Raw genomic sequence first — 22,144 nt, forward strand, 5'->3', positions numbered from 1 at the left:
ACTCTGGTGACACTTTGTTTCAAAACCTGACATTGCTACATATTTCCTGTACATTTGCTATATATTGGCACTGCTATTATATATGTTTAACCATGATGAAGTTAATTAACCCCTCTAGGCTTCATTTCTGTGATCCACTATTAGGATAATAGTAACAACATTGTAAGATTGTTGCTAGGATTATATGAGTAATGGAAAACTGCTGTAGCTACAGGAATGTCTTCTATTATCTTGTATCTTGCAAATGCGAATGCGTCTTACAAGACATCTCCGTGGCGGTGGCAGGGACTCTTGCTACTTACTTATAATTTGTGCCTGGGTCATAACATGTTTAGACATTGAGACCACTCTTCTGAAAGGTTTAATGGTTGGTGAATATTCTTCCTGAAGCCAGAGGAGTCTCAAATGGTACAGCCCTCTTCCCACCTGGACATAATGAAAGGTTAAAGACGCCCGTGATGCTACTGTATTTCTCATCTGTGTAAAGCGCTGGCTAGTGCATGACCCTTGGCGGGATTTGGAGACCAGGAGTTCAATTCCTTAGGTTCTTCCTCAAGGTTGTTCACTATTCTCAACATCTACCGTTATTTATTTACTGTTCCCAAGCAACTTCAAAGTCACCTGTGGAAGAGAAAGAACTCAAGAAAGGGCTAATCCTGGGCTATGAATGAGGCAGTCTTTTAGCACCATGGTAGAGAGGTTTTCTGCTTCTCCAGTAGCGCACCGCCCCACACATCCCTGCAAACAAGGCCACCGCTGTGGAGTCCGCAGAATGTATGCACAACCACGGAGAACGAGTGGTAACTTGGCCGCATAATTAACAGTGAGTTTTCTTTCACTTACCCAACATTAATGGAACAGCTCTAAAAGGGATCAAAAAATATAATGAATGTTTACATTTTTTTAATGTATTACAGAAAAACACACATTGCCATTAATCCCCCTCAAAATACTCCCCCTCGCTTCAAACACACTTGTCCCATCGTTCTTGCCACTTTCTGAAGCCGTTCTGGAAGTCCTCTTTCGTGAGTGTCTTTAGTTGCACTGTCGTGGCTGCCTCGATGTCTTGAATCATTTTGACTTTGGGGAAGAGCCAGAAGCTGCATGGTGCCAGATCTGGTGAATAAGGTGGAGGAGGGCACACCGTAATGTTTTTATTTGACAGAAATTGCTGTACCAGAAGCGATGTGTGACACAGAGCTTTTCTGTTGTGATCAAAACATATGGTGAATGCTGCTGCTGAGTGCCAGCCAATGGAAAGACTGGGATCTTCAATATGGGAAGTGGCACGTTGAACCTTAGTAACAGTGTGTGTGTGACAAGTTTCAACTTGCTTGGTACAGTCAGTCGGATGCGAGCTATGATTGAGAAAAGGTGTGTTTTAAAGCGTGCCGTAAACCACCCTCCATCATAACGCCCCGTGTCACACATCGCTTCTGGTAAGACAATTTCAATCAAATGAAAAATATCATGTGTCCTCATCCACCTTACTCACCAGATCTGGCACGGAGCGACTTCTGCCTCTTCCCCAAAGTCAAAATGATTCAGGTCATTGAGGCAGCCACAACAGTGCAACTAAAGACACTCACGAAAGAGGACTTCTAGAACTGCCTCAGAAAGTGACAAGAATGATGGGGTAAGTGTGTTCAAAGTGAGGGGGGGAGTATTTTGAGGGGGATTAATGGCCATGTATCTTTTATTGTAATACGTATTTTTTAATTAAACATTCACCATAGTTTGATTACACCTCATACTTCCCAGATCTCTGTCAGCTCAGAGCCCAGTGTGGGAGGTCAATTAGGGAGTCAGCAATTATACTAAACACTAATTGAGGCCAGAGCAGAGTGTAAGCAGGGTCCTTTGGGAGAACATGGAAGGGGGCCCCCAAATAAGGGAGGCAGCTGGATGGGCTCAGTGGAGAAAATGAGGCCTTGCTCTTAGCTCTGGAGGTTGACAGAGCTGTCCTGGCCACTCCGAGCTAATCAGGGTGCTCCAACAGAATGACAGTCAGAGGGAACCTGGGGCAAATAAGAAACAGAAAGGTGGTGAGAAGTCATGTGCCAAATCCCATACTTTAGAGGAACCGCCCCATTTAATCCTCACAACAACCTGAGAGGTCGGGACAATTTTTATAGCTGAGACTATTCAAGCATCGAGATTTTAAGTGTTTGCTCATGATTATCCATTTAGTCCAGAGCAGCCAAGGTTATTCGCCCAGAGTCCGGGTTCTTCATTACTAGGACAGTGGCTTTCCATCTGCTTGCTCCCTGGTATCACTGGGGGGTTAAAAAAAATAATGCTATGATTGGATAAAGAAGATGTGGTACTAAGATGTGGAATACTATTCCTCCATGAAAAAGATGAAATACTGTTATTTGCAGAAACATGGCTGGATCTTGAGATTATTGCACTAAGTGAAATAAGAAAGATGGAAAAGGACAGGGCCATATGATTTCACTCACACATGGGATATAAAACAGAAAGCAACAAATGAACAAACAAAACAAACTCACAGATGCACACACAACAGAAGGTGGTACCAGACAGTGGGAGGAGGATGAAGAGGGTAAAGGGGGTCAAATACAAGGTGGCAGAAGAAGCCAGACTTCGTGTGGTGAGCACACAGTGGAGTAAACAGATGTCGTATTATAAAGCTGTACACCTGAAATGTATAGAATGTTATTAACAAATCTTACCCAAATAAACTAAAACAATAGTAATACGAACACCCAGGCCTCAGTCCAGGATCTATAAATCAGGATCTGTGGAGGAAGAGTTTTTATGGAAACTTTCTCAGATGACTACAGGGTACAGAGAAGGTCACAAACCACAGACTGTAAGATGAATAGAGGCAGTTTGCAAAGCTGAGCCCATGCGAATTTCACTAGGCCATTCAGCCTCTCGGTGAATAAAGGAAATGACTGGAGAACATACAAGCCAGGAGCACAGCAGGGCCTGGGGCTCAGGCCTTCTTGGGCAGCCATGCACATGTTTTTGCAAACATGTCCCCAATGCCTTGAGGATTGATGTATTCAGGCCCTTAGATGTATTTAGGTCCCACTGCTCCCCGCTACATGGTGGCACTGTGAGCTGTGGATCTTTGTAGACTCAGCATGAAGACAGGATTCCAGTTTAAACCTGCCTGATCAGCTTTATCAAGCAATAGGGGTCACTAATCATCCAAGGGATTTTGAGAATTCAGAATATAAGGAAATTCATATTAAACAAGCATTTAAAACAGTGGTCATCCTACAGAGTGTTCTTGTTTCTTCATATGTTTGATAAAGTCTGATTATGTTCCTTTCTTGGTCAAAAACATGTGCACGAATGCCCATGCCTTGAGGGTAAAATCTAGATGCTTAGCAAGCCATACATAGAGGAACCTTCCTGTCTGTTTGCTCATTTTCTTCCCCAAAACCCTCTCTTCCCTGTAATCTCCAGCTGTGTAAATCACTTGATCTCACCAAGAAGCTTGCATGTGCTGGTTCTCTATCCTCCTTCCCTATTCACCTAGATCAGGGGTTGGCAAACTTTTTCTTAAAGGGACAGAGTAAATATTTTAAGCTTTGCCTGCCACAGACTGTCTCGGTTGAATATTGTTCTTTTATTTTTCTTTTTACAACCCTTTAAATGTAAAAACCATTCTTGGCTGGGGAGGAAGAGGGGATTTACAAAAACAAGCCATAGGCAGTCTGCTTACCTGCATCCCAGATCCTCTTAGCTTTTAACACTTGGCTTATAAAACAAACAAAAAAGCCACTCAGTTTATATGCACCCTGCTCCAGGATACTTTTTAACAGGTTTTGCTGCAGTCTCATTAACTCCTAAAACCCATGTTGCCAGTCTAATGAAAGTAAAGTGTTTTGGCCAAGAGCCCAGGCTACAGAATCCGGCTGCCAAACTTCAATCCTGATTCTGCCACTTACTGGCAGAGTAAATTTATGCAAGTTAATTAACCCTCTTGATACCTGTTTCTTCATCTGTAAACTGGAGATGAAAGTGGGGTTATTATGAGGAATAGATGAGTTAATGCATCAAAGGATTGGAAAGTCAGTGTGGTGCGTAATGAGCACCCAATAAAGGTTCACTATTATTAGTATAACAGTTGTCATCATTAAATGAATACGCCACACAGTAGCCTGCTTTTGTTTCTAAACATATTTATTTTAGGTAGTAACCAGCAAAAGGTATATATCATCCTTTGAGTATTCTGAAAAAGCTGATGGCTTCAGCATCATCAAAACTGATTGAGATAAAGGACAGGGAATATTTATATTGTTTATTTCTCCCACATGCGTTTTCAGAAAATCTGAATACAATCTCACTGAATTGAAGGTCCCTATTCCCTGCTGCCTGTGGGAAAACACCACCCACCACAAACAGGTACTGAATATCGCTTCTCTGCCTATTCCTATACGTGGTGATAAGCACAGGAGAACGTGACATAATCCCTAATGCATAGACACCTCCAACTGAGTGGGAGAGACAGATCAACAACAAGGAGTAGAAATGCCAGTGAACTCAAAGACAGATCAAACGAAATGATCAAACCTGAAGCTCATGAAAATCATGCGCATTCTGTTGTTTTTTGATGGCATGTTCCAGAACTGTCAATGAGGTGCAGTGGGTTAATTGTACCCTGCAGGTCTTTTCTCAGTCTGTCTGTTCTACTGATTCCTAAGAGTGCTGAAATCTCCATATACTGTATAATTGTGGATTTCTCTATTTCTCCTTCCAGTTCAGGTTTTCTTCGTGTCGTGTGAAGGTCTGTTGTTTCCGGAACACACGTAGGATTGTTCTGTCGACTTGGTGAACTGCCCCTTGCTGTGGTAAACGTGAGGCCTGGTAATAGCCACTGCTCTGATGTTTACTTTGTCTGGTATTAATATAGCCAGTCCAGCTTTCTTTTGATTGGTGTTTGCATGGTACATTTTTTTTATTCTTTTAATTTATCTATATCCTTACCGAAAGTGGGGTTCTTTTAGATAGCATATACTCGGTTCTTATTCTTCATCCAATCTTATAATCTCTTGTGATTGATGTATTTTGGCCCTTGGAGTTTCATGTAATTTTTAATATGGTTGGATTTAAGTCTAACATTTTATTATTTTGTTCCTGTTTTACCTCCCTGGTTTTCCTTCCTCTCTCACCCCTTTTTTGCCTTCTTTTGGGTCATTTGAATTTTTTAAAAATTTTTTTAGTATTCCACTCATTTTAATTTATCTATCAGCTTCGTTTTAATTTATCTATTAGCTTTTGGCTACATCTCCTGGGTTTTTTTCCCTTCTAGGGTTGCAATATATATATTTAACCTTTCACAGTGTACTTAGTGATATTGTTTTACCACTTCCAGTAAAACGCAGAAAAGCCTTACCATAAAGTTTCCTTAACCAACCCCCTTTATGCATTAGTTGTACGTGTTTTTCTATATACAATACTTTAGCCAAAAAAAGTTATAATTTTTACTTTAAACAGTTTAAAATGTTTACTTTAAACATATTTTTACTAGGAGAAAAAAATGATTTTTATATTTACCAAAAACCTTACTATTTCTGTTGCTCTTTCATTTCTGAAGTTCCTAGTTTCCATTTGATACGATTTCTATTCAGCCTAAAGAACTTACTTTAGAACTCCTTTATAGCACAGGATTGACATTTTTCCTTCTTCATTCCTGAAGGAAATTTTCACTAGATATATAATTTTGAATTGATAATTCCTTTAAGCACCTTAAAGATTTTGTTCCAATGTTTTCTGGCCTCCATGGTTTCCAATGAGAAATCTGCTTTTTTCTGAATCATGTTCTACAACATACAGGGTATCATTTTCTTCAGGTGTATTCAAGAATTTTTATCTTAATTTTCAGAAATTCAATTATGATGTATCCAGAAGTGATTTTCTTTGAGCTTATTGTATTTGGTATTCACCAAGCTTCTTGAATTTGTAAATGTATGTCTCCCACCAAATTTGGGGAGTTTTCAGCTAGTACTTCCACACAAATGTTCCTCTCCTCCTGAGACTCCAATGACATGAATGCTAGACTGTTGTCATCACACAACAGCCTAGGAGACTGCCCCCACTGCCGGTGTCTTTCCTTAAGGAAAGAATAGTCTGTGAGACTGTGCATCTCTGGGACTGTATATTTCTCTCTATTTAGTCTCCAAAAGAGGGTTTGCAGCCAATGATGAGTAAGATTCCCCATGTGGAGGGGGGAGACAACTTAAGCCAGGCGGAACCCCATGGAGATCCCCATGAGCTGCCTTAGAAAGATCTGGGAAGGGGCCTTGTCTCCCCTTCCCCCTGCCTGGGAAAAGCTGCTGCTGGCTCTGACTTTTCCTTCTCACCTAATTGGGAGAAAAGTCTTGAGAGTGATAAGAGTAAGCTCTCTCTGCTCAGCTCTGTGAAACAATTTCAACATGTGATATATGTCTCTTAAAAGAGTTGCATACCTCACCTCAAGGACTTTTTGTTTCGGCTGTTTGAAGATCAGCATAATTGGTTTGGGTTGTTTCTATAACGTGATAAGTGAGTCCCACAGACCATGCCAAAAACACTGCTACTCCCTTGTATACTTATCAATAAAAACCTCCAGCCGGCTTCATTCTGGGCTCCAGTCTTTCGGAACTGGGAGACCCCTGGCCTTCTGAGATTTAACTGCATTAAGTTTCTGTTTGTTTCTTTCTTAAAACTTAACCCAAAGCCGCCCCTTCTCGTACCCTCACTGCCCATGTTGGGCAGGACGCGACACTACATTTTTGATATTGTCCCACAAATTCCTAAGGGTCTGCTCATTTTTTCATTGTGTTTTTCTCTCCTGCTCAGATTGCAGTATTTATACGTCTATCTTCAGGTTCATTGATTCTTTCCTTTGTCACCTCTGTTATTGAGCCCATCAAATAAATTTATTTCAGATATTACATTTTCATAAAACATTAATTTTATAAGAATTTCAAATCCTATAAAGTGTTTTCTCTAAATAACAGAAATGAGAAATAAACAAACAAAAAGGTATCTGGACACTCTCCAACCATTTAGAAATTAAATAGCAACCAATGGACAAAAGTTACAAAAAAAATTATAGCGTATTCTGAATGGAATCAAAACGAAGATGTAACATATCAAAACGTGTATGATGCAGCTACAGCAGATATTATAGAGAAATGTACTCAGTGATACATACATTAGCAAAGGAGGGTCGTAAGTCAATTATCTAAGCTAAGAACAAGGAAAGAAAGGGCAAATAAATTAAACCTAAAGTAAACAGATAAAAAGAAAATAAAAAACATAAGACAGAAATCAATAAATCCAAAATAAATATAAAGCATAAATCAATGCAGTTGAAAACACAAAGACACTACATAAAATCAGAGGCTGGCAAAATACGGCCATTACAGGCCCACTGCTTGTTTTGGTATGGGCTGCGAGCTAACACTGGTTTTTACCATTCTTAATAATGGACTAACACTAATTTTTTTTAATGGTTAGAAAAAATTTTTTTAAAGATTAATACTTTATAACACGTGAAAGTTATGTGAAATTCAAATTTCAGCGTCCATGAAGTTTCACTGGCTCATCATCTTGCTCATTTGCTTATTTATTGCTTATGGTTGCTTACCTACACAGCTACAGAGTTGTGTAGTTGCCACAGAGACCGTATGTGCCACTTTCATTTCTTTGTACTGCGGCTCAGCATAATACAAGTCACAGTGACCAGTCATAACTCAAGAGCAATTCAAGTACCACAAGTATTGCCACACCAAAACACTTTAATTTTTTTATTACGAGTTACATATGCATCATGTCAAAACAAGAAGGGAAACACAGACTTTAAATGTGACACTTGTAAGACACATTGGAATTGAAATATTTGTAACTGAATTAGATGGCAAAGTCTTTTGCTTAGTATGCAGTGACAACATAGCTATGCTAAGAGAATACAATGTGTCAACATTAGCAGACTAAGCACTCATCACAAACATCCTCAATTCACAGGAAAGCAATGGTCAGAAAAATTAGAAAAATTGAAAGGAAACGTCTCATTAGAGCAGAATGTCTTAACAAAAATAAATGATGAAAATGAGGTTGGAACTAAAGGAAGTTTTGAATATCCAGATATTCAGCTTCTATTTCTGACCCAAGCAAATAATTTACCAATGACGAGTTAATTAAATCATGCTTCATTATAGCAGCCAAAGAAAGGTGTCCACAGAAAATAAACTGTTTAAGATTATTAGATTTGGGGCAAAAACAGCTACTCAAAGACTTGAACACAATGAGAACAACGTTATAGTCAATTAAAATATAAGGGAAATGATTCTGATGGTTTCTTAAGTTTTATTTGGCTCTTGATAATTCAACATGTCACTGATATTGCTCAGTAGTTGTTAAGGAATCAATGCCAAGTTTAAAGTGACTAACCTCTAGGAATAGTCTTCAGGGAACTACAGGTGAAAGTATTTTCAAAGCTGCTGAAAAGATACGAATTCAGTATCACCTAAAGTGCAATCTGCTAGGATGTGTTCAAACTGATTACAAATTTATAAAGCTTGAAAAAATGTGTTTAAAGCCTGTGGTTGGTTATTCATTGTATTTATTCATCAGCAGACAAACTGCAGAAAATATCTGAATATATCATGTGCTATCGAACAGGTAGTCTCAACAGTGCGCTTCATTTACTCTTGTGGGCTTAACCATCATCCGTTTCATGAATTTTGTCAGAGACAGAAGCTGGATATCCTGACTTGCCTTACCACACAACAGTTCAATGGCTGAGCAGCAGTAAAGTTTTATTGTGATTTTTAAAAATTAATTAATTAATCATTTTTTAAATTTAAATAATTGTTTTATTTTTCAATTACAGTTGATATACAATAGTATATTAGTTTCAGGTGTATAACAATGATTAGACATTTGTATAACTTACGAAGTAATCACCCCAATAAATCTAGTACCCATCTGATACCATATATAGCTATTACAATATTATTGACTATATTCCTTATGCTATACCCTTCATCCCCATGACTATTTTGTAACTACCAATTTGTACTTCTTAATCCCTTCACCTTTTTCACCCTGCCCCTAGACCCTCTCCCATCTTTTACCCCAACAAATCTAGTATCCCTCTGACACCATACATATTTATTACAATATTATTGATTACATTCTTTATGCTATACCCAACATCCCCATAACTACTTTTATTTATATATATATATATATATACATATATATATATATATATATATATATATATATAAAATTATAGTTGGAAACCCCGTGGCCATCTTGTGATTACCAATTGTTTTCTTTTTTTCTTTTTTTCCCCCCGACTGTTTTCTAATCCCCTCACCTTCCCCCTTATCCCCATTCCCCCACCCATCTAACAACCCTCAGTTTTTTCTCTTTGTCTCCAAAACTGTTTCTGATTAGTTCATTCACTTATTCTCTTCTTTAGATTCTGCATGTAAGTGAGATCATATGGTACTTGTCTTTCTCTGTCTGACTTATTTCACTTAACATAATGTTCTCTAGGTCCATCCATGTTGTTGCAAATGGTAAGATTTCTTTCTTCTTTATGGCTGAGTAATACTCCATTGTATAAATGTACCACAGTTTCTTAATCCAGTCATCTACCGATGGGCATTTCAGTTGTTTCCATGTCTTGGCTATTGTGTATAGTGTTGCAATAAACATAGGAGTGCATAAAGATTTTTGAATTGGAGTTTTGGATTTCTCCGGATAGATACCTAGGAGTGGAATTACTGTATCATAAGGGTAGTTCCATTTTCAGATTTTTGAGATACCTCCATACTGTTTTCCATAGTGGCTGCACCAATTTGCAATCCCACCAACAGTGCACAAGCATTCCCTTTTCTCCACATCCGCGCCAGCACTTGTCGTTTGTTGATTTATTGATGATAGCCATTTTGACTGGGGTGAGGTGGTATCTCATTGTGGTTTTTATTTGCATTTCTCTGATGGTTAGTGAGGTTGAGCATTTCTTCATATGTCTGTTTGCCATCTGTATGTCCTTTTTAGAAAAATGTCTCTTCAAGTCCTCTGCCCATTTTTTAATTGGGTTGTTTGTTTTTTTGGAGTTGAGTTAAGTGAGTTTTTATAGATTTGTGATATTAACCCCTTATCAGATATATCATTGGCAAATATCCTTTCCCATTCAGTAGGATCCCTTTTTGTTTTATTGATGGTTTCCTTTGCTGTGAAAAAACTTTTTAATTTGATGTAATCCCACATGTTTATTTTTTCTCTTACTTCCCTAGCTCGAGGAGATATATCAGTAAAAATCCTACTCCAGGTAATGCCTGTGAAGTTTCTTCCTATATTTTCTTCTAGGTGTTTTATGGTTTCAGATCTTACATTTAAGTCTTTAAGCCATTTTGAATTTATTTTTGAATATGGTGTAAGGAGGTGGTCCAGCTTCATTTTTTTGCATGTGTCTGTCCAGGTTTCCCAGCACCATTTATTGAATAGACTGTCTTTACCCCATTGTACATTCTTGCTTCTAATCATTTTTTTTTTAAAGAGGGCACAGCTCACAGTGGCCCATGTGGGGATCGAACGGACAACCTTGGTGTTATTCACCACCCTCTAACCAACTGAGCTAACCAGCCACCCCCTGTGTGTGTGTGTGTGTGTGTGTGTGTGTGTGTGTGTGTGCGCGCGCGTTGTTTTTTTTTAATCTCAGGGTTTCTGAATGAGAAAAACTACCCTCGCCCACTATTATTGAATACTGAATGACTCTGGAAATTTGTTTTAGCTGCAGACTCCATGTTTCTTAATGAATTTAACCTAAAAGTAGTAGGCAAAACAGCACTTATACTGCAGTAAAGCCATTTCAAAGACAACCAATTTTCTTAAATCACAAGTAATGCCAAAAAAAAAGAGTCAAACAAACAAACAAACAAACAAATAATGCTAGGCTACTTTATAACTGTCCAATGCTGACAAAAGTTGAAATAAGATCTCCATTCCCACACACTTTATAGTGTGATGCAATTGTCAAAACTCGTAGAATTGTACACCGAAACACATCCTACTGTGTGGAGGTTAAGCAATAAATGTTTGAAAATTCAATGAGGCTGCTCCATAAGCAAACCTTAAAGTGTGTAATAATCACCTAAGGTCCTCGTTAAAATAAAGATCCTTGGTCCTACCCCCTTAAAATTCTGAAAAAAAATTGGTTCAGGATGGGAACCAAAGATCTGCCTTTACAGAGAGCTCCCAGGTGATAAGGCAGCCAGAGAAAAGCAATGCACTACCTAGTGGGATACGAGGACTTCTCACCAGAAACCATGGAAGCCGGGGGGGAGCGGTACAATACTTTTAAAGTAGTGAAAGAAAGGAAGTGTCAATCAGAACTGTATACTCTGGATGTAGTTTAGAAAAATATTCAGGAATGAAAGTGAAATAAAGATATTCTAAGACAAGCTAAGAGAATTCATGGTGAGCAGACTTGCTCTAAAAGAATTGGCACAGGAAATTCCTCAGAGGAAAAAAAAGGAAGAAATCTGGATCATCAAGAAGGAAGGAAGAACAACGGAATGGTAACTATCTCAGAAAGTATAATAGATTATTCTTCTCCTGAGTTCTTTAAAATATGGTTTAATGTTGGAAACAAAAATTATAACATTGATGGGGGTTTCAAAGTATATAATGCACTATATGACAACTAGAGCATAAAGGTAATGCATTATTTTTCTCTGGCTGCTTTCAAGTTTCATTCTTTGCGGTTTTCAGCAATTTGATTATGACGTTTCTGGGCTTGGACTGCTCTGAGTTTATCCTTTTTGGGATTTGCTCAACTTCCTTTTCTTTTTTCGTCTTTTTAAATAATTTTTTAATTACATTTATTGGCTTGATATTGGTTAGTAAAATTATATAGGTTTCAAGTGTACATATCGATAAAACATCATCTATATTTGGCATTGTGTGTTCACCTTCTTAAAACAAACATGTAATACACTTAAGCTACTAGAAAAGAGAAGCAAAATAAACTCAAAGCAAGCAAAAGAAAGGAAATAATAAAGTAAAAATAGAAACGAATACAATTTAAAATGGATATCTAATAGCTAAAATCAATAAGACCAAAAGCAGTTTTTATAATAAAAACTCTAGCAAGAATGGCTAAGAATAAAAGAGAGACGACAAAAATTACCAATATCTGGAATGAAAGAATAGATGTCACTGCAGACCTGGCAGACATTAAAAGAATAAGGGAATACTAAGAACTGTACACGTATAAATTTGAAAACTTAGATGAAATGGATCAATTCCTTGAAAATTACAAACTACCAAACTATACCAAGATTAAATAGGTAACATGAATCGTTCTGAAATTTAATTTGCAGTTTAAAACCTTCCCAACATATAATCTCCAAGCCAAATGATTTCACTGATTAATTCTACCAAACATTTAACAAAGAAATAACATTAATTCTACACAATCTTTTTCTGAAAATAAGAGAAATGGGAACGCTTCCCAAATCATTTTATAAGGCTAGAATTACTGATACTAGACCAAAACAGTACCACAAAATACCCTACAGACCAATATCCCTTGTGAACACAACTGCAAAAATCCTCAACAAAACACCAACAAATCAAATCTAACAATTTAGAAAAAAAAAGTACACCGCTAACAAGTGAGATTTATCATGGGAATGAAAGTCTGCTTTAATGTTTGCAAATTAATCAACCTAATCCACCATGTTCAGTCTAAAGATGAAAAAACACATACAAAAAGCCCATATCAATCAACTCAGAAAAGCATTTGACAAAACACAACATCCCATCATGATAAAACCTTCACAAACCAAAAATGTAAGGGAACTTATAAAATTCTTTCCCCTGTGATTGGGAACAAGGCAGACATTGTTTTGAAAATCAGCCAGTGCAATGAGGCAAGGAAAAAACCATATGAATTAGAAAAGAAGAAATAAAAGTGACCCTATTCACATACATGTTTATCTGTGTGGAAAATCCTAAGGAATACACCAAAAAACAAACTTCTGATGAGTTTAGCAAAGTTGCAGAATACAAGGTCAACAACAAAAGTCATGTATAGTTCTAATACATTGGCAATGTACGACTGGACTCCAAAATTCAAAAACAATACAATTTATAACAGCTCTGCAAGAATAAGTAATATTCTTAGAAATAAATCTAAATAAAACACGTATTAGGATCTGTATGCAGAAAACTACAAAATGCTAAGAATTAACGAATACTTAAATAGACAGACAGACATATTGTATTCATGGATTAAAAATCTCAACATAGTAAAGATAGCTCTATAGATTTAATACAATGTTAATCAAAATTCCAGCTGAATTTTTTTCGTAGATATAAAAAGGCTGATTCTAAAATGTACATGAAAATGCAAAAGAACCAGCATAGCCCCAACAAGTTTGAAAAAGAAGAATGAAATGGGAGGAATCAAACTATTCAATTTTAAGAATTACTATCAAGCTATGATAATTAGGTAGCTTGGTACTGGTGAAGGGATATACACATAGATCAATTTAACAAAAGACAGTACAGAAATAAACACACACAACTGGTGTTGGGACAGTTGCTCATTCATATGTAAAGAAATGAATTTCTACCTAAATCCCACATTATAAAAAAGTTAACTCAAAATGAATCGGAGAATTAAAGGTAAAACTGTAAAACTTCCAGAAGAATGTAAGAGAAAATCTTCCTGACTGGGTGTTAAGCAGAGCTCTTAGACGTTATAAAACATAATTCATAAAAGACGTTATAAAACACTGATAAATCAGACTTAATCAAAATTAAAAACTTATGTTCTGTAAAAGACAATTGGGAGAATGAAAAGACAATCTACAGGCTGAAAAGAAATACTTGCAAATCACATCTGACAAGAGACTTGTATTCAGAATATATGAATAACTCAAAAATCAACAATCAACCCAATTATCCAACTTAAAACTGGGCAAAACATAAAAACAAACACTTTAGCAAAGAAGATATAAGGATGGTAAATAAGCCGAAGACAAGATATAGCTTTGCACATCATTAGTCACTAGGGAAATGTAAATTAAAGTTACAATGTGATAACAATGTGATAGTTACAAAGTTTCACACCTATTACAATGGCTAGAATTACAAAAATCAGACAATACTAAGGGCTGACAGGATGTGAAGCAACTGGAACTCTCATACATCATTAATGGGAATGCAAAATGGTAGAAACTTTAGAGAAAAGTTTGGCTATTTCTTATAAACATATGCTTTCCATATGATCCAGCAATCCCATTCCTGGTTACATATACTAGAGAAATAAACACAAAAACTTGTACACAAATGTTTATAGCAGCTTATTCATAATTGCCAAAAACTGGAAATGACCAAATATCCTTCAACCGGAGAATGGATAAACTATGGTATATCCATAAATATAATATTAACCAGCAATAAAAAACAAGTGAAGTATTGACACAACAGTTTAGATGAATGTCAAAGGCATTAAGCTGAGAGAAAGAACCCAGCCTCACAAGGTTGTATTTGGTATGAGTCCATCTGTATAACATTCTCAAAAAGATAAAACTATAGGTTTACAGCAGTTGCTGGTGGTTATAGGTGCAGTGAGGGGTGATTGTAAAAGGAAAATAGGGAGTTTTTAGGGGTGATGGAACTGTTCTGTTATCTGATGAAGATGGTGATTATACAAATCTATACCTATTTTAAAATTAATAGAATTATACCCCTAAAAAGAAAATGAGTCAATTTTACTATGTGATACTTGTTTTGAAGAAACCTGTTTCCTCATCTGTAAAATGAAAGTAATAACAGGTTTTTTTTATGAGAAGTGTTAATATCTGTAAACCATTGGAAACACTGCCTCAGTCGTAAGACACAATCTATTATTGTTAGCTGTTATCATTTCTACCCATGTGGTTCTTAGGAAATTTTAGATTATCAGAAAAATTGCTCAACTTTTCAATACTCTGGAATAGGTGGATTCTATAGTTCACCAATATAATGGGAGATGAAGGAATATCTCTATGGGTTATTTCTATTCCATTTTGCCACCTAATTCCAATTTCAGGAATTCTACACTGTAAGCCCTTGCTGCTGGTTGGCTGTTGAGTACCTGCTCTAACTACAAACTCTTGCCAACCTTGTACTGCATGATGACACACAGAGGAAAATATGACGTGGTCCCAGCAACAGAAGAACTTTCAGTGTTTAGAAAGAGCTAAGAAAGAAAGAGCTCCAAGACATAGGTAAGTCAAACTGTATAGGAGAAAACAAAATCCATCACCATTCCTCTCCAAAGTACTAAAACCTTGTGTCCCTTAGCTTTCTCAAGTAAGTACCATTCTCACTTACTCAAGTAAGTGCCTCAGAGTAATGGCTAACATCTTGGTCTTGGATATAAACAATGTATGATAATCCATTTTTGGCAATTATGACAATAAATCAATCACTGTCATACTGACTCAATGTTAAGGATTTGCTTTAAAATAGTGAAACAGAAATTTGGAGGGCGGGGTTAATACAAGACTGACAGATGGTAACAAGGGTTGAATTTGGGTGGTGGTTCCATAGTAGTTCATTGTTTTATTCTTATTACATTTGGCTATGTTTATAAATTTCCATAGGAAAAACTTAAGGGGGAAATAAAACTTTTGATCCCTATTTCGTAGAACTTAAGTAAAAATCCCAAAATAAACCTATGGAACAGGTTTATTTATTAAAATATTAAAATATTACCATTATCTCTGAATCCTGTGTTTATGGGTGATTAAATCTTTTTCTTTGTATATTTTCTTAGTTCTGTACAGTAGGCAATCAGTACTTCTATAATCAAAATTGGAACTATAAATACTATTTCAAGTAAAATACAATTAAATTGCAGGTGAGCTCTGTCTCAGTTTCCTCATCTTTAACATGGGAATAACAACACACCTGACCCCCACAGGGCTCTTGCGAAGATTAAATATTTTAATTCATCTAAAACTCCTAGAATAATATTTAGCATTCAGTGTTTAAACATGGTCGTTATTACTCATGCCCAAGGACTCCCCCATCCCTTCCTGCATTTATTCCACAAGTACCAGGGCACCTGCGTCGAAGAAGTTGCCGATGAGTGAAGGAAACTGCTTCTCCCCTTAGAAGATGCAACAGAAGAGGAAGAATACGCTAAGTCCTACTCAGGTGAGGCTTTGCTGCCAGGAGCCAAAGGGCCACTCCCTGTTCCCTGCAGCCTTTTGCAAGCGGTCAAGGCTGGGAAGGGAAGGAGGCTGAGAGAAATCCGAACTTCATCGGAACTCCCGCACCACCTACAGGGAACCTTCCAGACAAAAGTCACGAGTGACTCTCCCCAGAGATTAAAACTAAAAACATTATTAGGAATCCAAGCACGGCTCCGTCTCCCTCAAGGATGAGAGAAGGGCCAGGGCCTGCAGCAGGAGCCCCGACCTTACCCCGCGTTCGCAGAGGCTGTCAGGGCACGGAGCGCGTCTCCGGGAGTTACGGAGCACTGGCGACAAGCTCCGTCTTTGACGTCTACATTTTCATTTACCTCTCAAAATACCTCTGTTAGGTGGCCACTAACCCCAACTTACAGAGGAAACAGAAGCAGAGACTTGAAGATACTCGCCGAGTATCACATGACATTGCTAAGGAAGCGGCAGCGCGGGCTGGTGGTCGGGGAAAGGGCGGGGACAGGGCGGAACCCAGGAGACCCTCAACCCCAGCGCCGGGCGAGCGGCCGGGGCCCTAAGCCGGGGACGCACCCGCCGCCCGCGCAGCAGCAGCTCATTCAAAGAGAACACAAGCCCCGCCCTTGGCCGCAGGCGGACTCTCTTCCCGGAGGTCAAAGGCCGTGCGCTACCGGCGCACAGCGAAGCGAAGAAAGGTCAGTGCGGACGCGGGGAGGGGGTCCCGGGGAGGGGAGGGCTCACCTTTCCGAGAGCAATGAAGGCCGCGGCTTCCAGTACCTGGGGCGGAAGTGACTCTGCCTGCAGAGACCTCCTGGACTACGCTTCCCAGAAATCCCGACGGGAGCAGGGACACGGCTAAGACTCCTGTAACGGAAGTTATCCCACTAGTGTCCCCGGACTACAAGTACCAGAATTCCGAGGCCAGCTGATCGCCTTCCCAGGGCGGAAGTGGCAGCTGCTCCGCGGAGCGTGAGGATGATGTTTCCCCGCGTGCGGGTCCGGAGCGAATTCCATAACCCCGCCTTCCTGGAGCCGAAATGCTGCCAAACATAGAGCGCCATTGTATACTTGTACCATATTCTCTGCAGCCGAGCACGTAGGAAAAGGGGCTTTTCGGGAGTGTAATTCTCTCACCCTGTGGATTTTCTGGACAACTTCCGAATTTCCTGCGGTGCGGCCCTTTCCGCAAGGCTAACCCTTTCTTTCTCTTTTGGGTAATTTGGATAGTCGTATTCTCTGCAGGAACAGTCAGTTTGAATTCTATACTGTTGGGAGAGATTGGCCCCCCACTCCCTTTTTAAGTTCTTTTTTTCCTTTCAAACGTGACCAAAACAAAGCAAAAAAAAAAAAAAAAAGGCACGGAGATAAGATGCAACAAGATTAGCACATTTTGACAGAGGTTAAAGCTTGGTGATAGTTCTATGGGAATACATTATCCTATTAACGTGTTTCCCCGAAAATAAGACCTAGCTGGATAATCGGCTCTAATGTATCTTTTGAAGCAAAAATTAATGACCCCGTCTTATTTTAATATAATACTGGGTCTTACATTAATTTTTCCTCCAAGAGACGCATTAGAGCTGAATGTCCGGCTAGGTCTTATTTTGGGGGAAACATGGTAGTGCATTTGGCCATTGTAAATAGTACTACTTGGCACTAAAAGTTTAACTATCACTATTAATCATGCCCAAATATTCCTCCCACCCACTCCTATATTTATTAAAAAAAAAAAACACCACATTTGAACATGTAGCACAATGTGATAATTAAAATCTCTTTTCCTCTGATAAGAGAGATGACACAGCTGTAAGTCCTATTCAGGCGAAGTTCTGATGTTAGCAGCCATTCCCTCCTCCTTCCTGCAGCCCTCATCCAGAAGTCAGCTGCTGGGATAGGAAAAGAGGCTGTGAGAACTCAGAACTGGGGCTCCCTTCAGCTGAATCATAGAGGACATCCTCATACACTGCCCTCCTCAGGTGAGGCTTTGCTGCCAGGAGCCAAAGGGTCATTCCCTCCTCCTTGCAGATACACGCAGACACACACACCCACACCCAACTTCTTAAAGAGAAGGATGGGGGAAGAGAGAGAAAAGAAATAGAGGTAAGAACAGGAGCCCAGAAGGAAACCAAGAATAGGCTGGATTCCTCCAGGTATTAGACAAAAGGGCCAGAACACTGCAAGTGGAATTCTGCTTCATTCCTGGGCTAATACAAGCTTTGAAGTAACTGGGGGCTTCTAGAGAAATTAAAATAAGTTAATTAAAATAAAACCATCTTGCCCTATCTCACATCTCCTCGGAGGTAGGAACAGGAAGCACAGAAACAGGAGACCCTCAACCCGTGGAACAATTAAGCCCAACCCCAGCCTCTGGCGCTGCTGCAGATTCTTTTCCAGAAGGCCTAGGACGTGTTACAGCTGGCCCCACGCCGAACGAATAAGCATTGCTGCTCCGTGCCTGTCTCATCTTCCCCAGAGCAATGACTGATTGCTAGGACCTCACCTCCCTGGAGCGGAAGTGACTCTACCAACAGTTCTTGGATTACACTCCCAGAGTTCCCGAGGAGGTGTTTGTCACAGCCACATCCCCTTGCAGAGGAAGCTCCTGGAATACAGAGCTCTTTGACTACACTTCCCAGAACCCTCACGAAGAACTGACAACGTCATTGCCTTCCTAGGGCGGAAATTGAGCTACTGCCCTTAGAATTTGGATTATATTTCACATGATTCCAGAGTGGAGCACAAACTTCTTAGCCCCATCCTGTTGGAAAGAAAATGCCTCCAAAAGCACAAGATTCTAATTTATGCTTGTTTTCCCCAACAACACAGTTTCCAGAATCTTCTTTAGCCTTTCCCTTTTTCTTTCGGATTGCTAGATTCACTCTGAGTCAATTCAATTTCGTTGGTCGAGTTCCTTTTTCTAGTTTTTTTCTTTCATTACGACAAAACAAATATGAACGTCTAAAATAAATCCCTTTAATAGAGAAGAATGGAGCTTGAAAAGCGAAAGGAAACTGAGTTATGGGTTATACGTTACAGTTATACGTTATAAAGGGGAAAATATGTGTTAAAAATGCAGACATCATTGAAACATTGAACACATTATCTCAACCCTACTGTTGCAGAATCCAAGACCGGAAAGAACCCAAGGGGCACTCAGAGAGTTAGGAGAGTCAGCTTTATTATCCAGGAGGACTCAGCGGGATCCTTCCCCAAAGACTGAGCCCCTAGCAAGGTTTTGAGCAGGTTTTTATGGATTGGGGACTTTCTTGAGTCGGGGAAGGGGTAGGTGTCGTCTGGTCATTGGCTCAAGGTGTGGCCTGGAGGGGGTTATGTGGAAGTGGGCTGGGGCTTAGGCTGGGGACCTCTCTCTCCACTCAGGCCACCATTTTAGGTCAGTTCCGCGTGGCAGGGAACCATTTTAAGGTCAGTTTCCCCATCACTACTTTGACTGGATTTTCTACTTTATTCCATATGTGTTGGATGCATCTAGAACTCAGAGTGTTATCTGGTATTAGCTTTGCATTTCAAGATGCAAGAACCCACAAGAAAGTGATGCAAGCTTTATTAAGATACAAAGCAGAAGCAGCAAAAACTTTTGGCTTTTCCTTGACGTTTACTGCTCATTATGAAATGTGGGTCATGAGGTGAACGAAAGGAGCAGCATTGGTGTGGAGATATTATTACAATATGAAGAGATAAATATTATATAAAAATGTGAAATATATTTTTCTTCAGATTCAAGCATCACATAACCTACTTCCATCCCAATATTGACATTATAAATACAATAAAGAGTCTTAGGAATACGGAAACCATTGAGACCATGATTTTTCATTAAAGTGACATGGTAAGGGTTGGACTCAAATCCAGAAATTCCAACAATAAAAAATTAAGGTTCATCTTTTCTGGGAGGAATACTTCATAGGTAAGTTAATTTTGCCCTTGTTCAGTAGCACCACTTTTCTTCAGTGAAGACCACAGCACATCTTTGAATTTTACTGCTTCCTACATCAGACACTATACCTCAATCATGCATACAAATGTCTATTAGAAAAAGAGCGAAGTTGGGGCCGGCCTGGTGGCTCAGGTTAGAGTTCCATGATCCTAACTCCGAAGGCTGCTGGTTCGATTCCCACATGGGCCAGTGGGCTCTCAACTACAAGTTTGCCAGTTCAATTCCTCAAGTCCAGCAAGGGATGGTGGGCTGTGCCCCCTGCAACAAGAAAACGGCAACTGGACCTGGAGCTGAGCTGCGCCCTCCACAACTAAGACTGAAAGGACAACAACTTGAAGCTGAACAGCACCCTCCACAACTAAGATTGAAAGGACAACAACTTGACTTGGAAAAAAGGCCTGGAAGTACACACTGTTCCCCAATAAAAGTCCTGTTCTCCTTCCCCAATAAAATCTTAAAAAAAAAAAAAAAGAGCGAAGTTGAATGAGTTTGAAAGGAAGAGAGGATTTTGAATCAGTTTTTCTCTCTTTTCCAATTACCAATCTTATCCTATTGAGAACTCATCAGTGACTACACAGAGCTTTTAGACTACACTTCCCAGAACCCTCACAAAAAACTGACCAATGTCATTGCCTTCTTATGGAGGAAACATTTGAAAAGATGCTCCAAATAAGTCATAGGGAAATGCAAATTAAAAGATGAGTTTCTCATATTTTCTAATCAAAATCCCACCAATGAGTAAACAAATTGTGGTACATTATGCAATGGAAGTACTAGTCCACAGTGAAAAGAAACTAGTTGTCACATGCAACAATATGGATGACTCTCAAGTATTACGTTAAGTGGGAGAAGCCAGATCAAAAAACATTGTACACTTTACAACTCCATTGATACGGCATTCTGCAAAAGAAGAAATTGTAGGCACAGAAATTAGAATCATAGTCATCAAGGGAGTAGTTTGAATGGACTATGTAGTGGCACTGGGGACCTGTTGGTTGGGCACAGCTTTGGTTCTAGGCAGGACAATTAGCTTGTTAAAGATTAGTTTCTAAATGATAAAAATGTAACTGAGAAAGCGTTGGATGGAATAGGTGGTGTCAGAGAAAGGGGGACTTTGAACGACCCAGAATAGGCTTAAAGCAGTGGTTTCCCAATTATTTTGACTGTACCCATAGCAACAAAAGCATTTACACTGCGCTCCAGTATGCATGAGTACACACAGACTGTTAACTAAAACAGTTTATCCGCTGATACGTACCTTACTAGGTGCAATGTACTCTGGTACATTCTTTTGTGTTCTAGTCCGTGATCTATTTTGCTTTTTAAAAACTGTTGGTTATGACACGGTAACTTGTCATAAGACTCCAGGACTCACCAACGGGGTTACATCCTGCAGATTTAGGCCAAGGAGCCCTGTCTATAAGGTATAGACATAGTAGTACTTAGTTTCACTTGATTATAAAAAACACAGGGTCCAGAGCCAGATTGGAAGGGTTCAAATCCTAGTTCTTAAAACCTGTGTGGTCATGGACAGGTTACTTATCCACTCTGTGCCTCAGTTGTTTCCTTTGTAAAAGAAGGGGACGACAGCAACTATCTCATAAACTAAACTGAGGTAATGCATACCTGTATACGGGCCTCTGAGAAACTGAAATTAGGTTAGATGTTTATCAGCAAGTGAGCAAATAAGCTGACACTTATATTTCACGTACTACATAGTGGATCGTGGTTTGGTTGCTTTAACACTAATTTGTCTAAAGTATTGGTGTTTCATCCAGACCCAGGCCCTTGATAGTGCGTGAACGTTATCAATCTCACTCTGAAAAATATGAGGAGAGAATGAGAGCTAAACAAATGAGGGAGTCAGGGTAGGCTCCCTAACTGCATCGCATGCCCACAGGCCAGGGACTGCAAAATAGAGGAGAGCTCCCTCAGCAAGCCTTCCCAGGCCACCGGCTCACATTTATCTGTTAAAACTCGTTAA

The 22,144-nt window shown here is 39.1% G+C and overlaps 1 protein-coding gene across 2 annotated transcripts in view; it reads right to left on the minus strand.

The window, feature by feature from the left end:
- The window catches only part of LOC308489656 (zinc finger protein 112-like), a 37,204-nt gene extending 20,167 nt beyond the window's left edge, over nucleotides 1-17,037 (minus strand). Inside the window, exon 1 of one of the 2 annotated variants that reach the window (XM_081031091.1) lies at nucleotides 16,947-17,037. The gene's annotated coding sequence lies outside the window, so the exon portion shown is untranslated. Of the gene's footprint in view, nucleotides 1-16,607; nucleotides 16,715-16,946 lie in introns of those variants that run through there. The other variant, XM_081031093.1, reaches the window with a different exon arrangement.
- Between the last annotated feature and the right edge of the window lie 5,107 nt (nucleotides 17,038-22,144).

Source organism: Rhinolophus hipposideros (genome assembly GCF_964194185.1).
Source record: "Rhinolophus hipposideros genome assembly, chromosome: 21".
NCBI classification, from domain to species: domain Eukaryota; kingdom Metazoa; phylum Chordata; class Mammalia; order Chiroptera; family Rhinolophidae; genus Rhinolophus; species Rhinolophus hipposideros.